Below are 3,870 nucleotides of genomic sequence, written 5' to 3'. Positions count from 1 at the left end.
GTTCACCTTGCTGCCGAGTATCCTATACTCAACGATCGCTTACCCCATCGGTTACATGATCTAACCAATGCTTGGTCTTCTTCTTCCTCGAAGTATAACGCAACTTCTTGCCTTGAAGCTTTATCACAAGCGACTCATACTAACTCAAACACTTTGAATTACAGACTCGATAGCAAGTTAATATGCCCAAAAACACAGGGGCCCTTACAATTAACTTTTAATGTAAAAGAATTAAACAACCAGAGGCATCATTCCAGAAAACTCCATTAATCCACATCCACAAACCTATTTAACACTTAAACAAAATGTAGACATGCTTCACCCACCAAGAATGTAAATGTTTTTCTATACAACAATGGATTTGGAATATCAGAACCTGGCTCTGATACCAATTGAAGGAACTCTTATCAAAGAGGACAAGCAAGATCATTCCAAATTTATTGTGATAGAATTATAAACATTCACGAACATACAAACAAATGCATTTCAAAATAAATTACGACATGCTTTCAATAACTTAAATACAAAGAAACGAGAGACTGACCTTTGAAGAACCCTTCATTTATCTCTCGCTCTCATCAAGAACACCACCTTTTTTTGTTGCTGCAAACGTCTACCCAATCATTTACCCAAATCTCACTGTCGATTATCATGAATAGTCTTCTCCATGAACAAGCAACAACTTGGACACCACCACTCAGTGACCTTGGTATTCTCAGAGTGAGAATCCAAGAAGTGTGGGCTTTGTGTGAATTTGGTAGAGGGAGGGAGGATTAATTCCTGTCTCTTATACACATCTAGATGTGTATAAGAGACAGCTGTTGGATTTGGTAGAGGGAAGGAGGAAAGAACGATCGTATTCAACGACCAAGCAAGTGGGAGAGTTTAGAGTCTATCGTATAGACTGGTGCTTGATCGTTTAGAAAAAGAGCATAATCGTTTAGGTAATCAGGTTTGATCGTTTAGACGATCGTCTAGTGAGTCTCGCTCAGGCGCGTGATCGCTTAGTAAAAGCTATACGATCGTTTAAGAAACAGCGCATGTACACGATCGTTTAGGAAAACACTTTGAGCTGTCGTGTAGGCTCTCATGAGCTCAACGATAGGCAATGTACAATTGTGAAGCAATTATACGATGCTTTTTCCAAAATGAAAACATTTTTCATTTTATCCTTTAAGTTATGAAAACTGAATGCAAACTCCCACTTTCACGCACAATTAAGGAGAAAACCACCAACAATTATCTCATAATTGTTTTAATTATAAATAAATATAATAATAACTTATCATATTATATTTATGACCTACAGTTTTAATATCACATTATATGCAACATTTAAACCACAATCCTTTTCTCCTCTACTAGATATAAATCATATTTATATTCTTTTCCTCCAATTAATGTATCTCATACATCATGTCAACTATATCATATATAATTGAACCAGTTTAATCATATCATATATAATCAAACTCCCTCTTGTCAATTTGAACACTTCAAACTGACCCAAAAACTGATTCTCAACTTGAATTCATTGAGCTACCAAGGGGACCTTATGGACCTATAGAGCTCCAACAGTACGTAAATAGTTGTCTAAACTCTTTAGACACAAGATCCACCATCCGTTAACTATCGAGCACTCAACTAAAGACCGACAACTGCACTCTTCTCACTATAGATATATTTTTGAGTCCATCGAATATAACCAGTCAACAGTATGATAACCCTTCATAGATGCTCGTAAGTACAGCTGGGCCAATTTACCGTTTTGCCCCTGTAGTTACATCTAACTCCTTAAGTACCACTGATTCCTCTAATGAACAATAGATTGTAGTCCTACTAAGACAAAGCCCCTCTCGGGCTAGGAGAGGTTGTGGTGCCACATTGTTTAAGACCTGGAATCAGCCCTTAAGGAAGCAATTTATCTACTGACCCCTGCTTCAGGGAAGGAGTGAATTTCATCTTATGTAGCTGAGTTCCTAGCTCTTCAATCAGACAAAACCCCAAAATGGTAGGTTTGTTGAGTCGACAATCTGGCCGCTCTCACCCATACAAATCAAAGGACCGCCCTCATAGGTAGAAGTTCACAACTCACTCAGGATTAAGATCATGTTACCTATGGTCATCCTAGTGAAATGAAAGTCTCTATTATGAACGACGTTATATAATGAGACTAAACATTTCGTGGTCCGGTCTTATACAAACTCCTTTGTATAGAATACCCCCGCTCGCATGTCTAATATGTGAATGATCAGGATCAAATCATTTGTAGTACTTTACAACATTTGTAACACCAATAAAGCGAGCCCTACTCGTAGTATCACAAGGATAAGGCACCCAACCTTATCCATATACTACAGACCATTTAGATTATCACTTAAACATGATCCGTCCTGTATATCTCCACATACATGTTTAAGTTACAACAATAACTTTGGATGTTAATTTATTGGTTTGTGGTTAATACAACTAAAATATCATATATTTTATAGATAAAGTGAATAAAATATCACATATTTTTATTAATTATATAAAGTTCATACAATGTTTACCAACTATAGGACCCTCGAGATTTAGGGCATCAACCCCAACACTAGGAGCTTGAGAATCTACAAAGGTGCGAATGGTTTTTTCCTTTCTCTAAAGCATGTTATTTCACATGTTTATTTTACACATATTCTGTTTTGGTACACTGATTTTGTTTATGTAAAAATCAATTTGCGAGATGTAAGGCGGTCACACGCTTCCCCTCGAGATTCAAATGCCATCATAATCAATGCACTTTCCTTGTGTAAATTCCTTAGCCACTAGTCTAGCCTTGTATATAGGCTTCTGATCAGTAGTAATACACTTCTTTAGCTTGTAGATCCATTTAGATACTATTGGCTTGCATCTTTTTGTTGGGGTTTGTGCCCCAAAGTCTTGTGTTCTGTAGTTTGTAAACAACTTTGTAAGAACGTTTGTTATGTATAATATATATGATATTTACTTCACTTCTTGACTTTGCACATTTAGATATTTTTTATTTTACCACAAACCAATCAACTTAATATCCCTGATTGTCTTTATGTAACTTAAGCATGTATGTAGTGACATACAAATGGATCATATCTTAAGTGACAACCAAAATGGTCTATAGTATATGGATATAAGAGGGAAACCTTATCCTAGTAACACTACGGACGCGGCCCGCTTTGTGGAATTGTTACAAGTGTTATGACTTGTCATAGATGGTCTGATCCTGATTATTCATGTAGGGGACATGCGAGCGGGGGCGTCCTATACAAAGAGTTTGTATAAGACTTGACCTCAAAGTGTTAACGTCTCGTCATATAACTTCGTTCATGACTGAGACTTCACTTCACTAAGATGACCATAGGTAACATGACTTCAATCCTGAGTGAGTTGGGAACTCCTGCCATTGAGGGCGGTCCTTTGATTTGCATGGGTGCGAGTGGCCAGAGCGCCGACTCAAATCTACCACTTTGGGGATTCGTCTGATTTGGGAGCTGGGAACTCAGCTTCACAAGATGGAGTTCACTCCTTCCCCGAAGCAGGGGTAAGCAGATAGATTGCTCTCTTAAGGGCTAATCCCCGGACTTGAACGATGTGACGCCACACACCTTCTTATGGCCCGAGAGGTGTTCACACATAGTAGGACTATGTTGTATTTTTCATTAAAGGGATCAGTGGTACTTAAGGAGTAAGATGTAACTACAGGGGCAAAATGGTAAATTGGCCTACTGTAATTACGAGCATCTGTGAAGGGTCATCATACTGATGATTGGTTATATCTAATGGACATAAAAATATATCTATGGTAAGAAGAGTTCAACTATCGATCTTTAGTAAAATGCCTGACAATTAACG

This window comes from Benincasa hispida, chromosome 2 (genome assembly GCF_009727055.1).
Source record: "Benincasa hispida cultivar B227 chromosome 2, ASM972705v1, whole genome shotgun sequence".
NCBI lineage: Eukaryota > Viridiplantae > Streptophyta > Magnoliopsida > Cucurbitales > Cucurbitaceae > Benincasa > Benincasa hispida.
Note: the sequence above shows the minus strand (reverse complement) of the source record.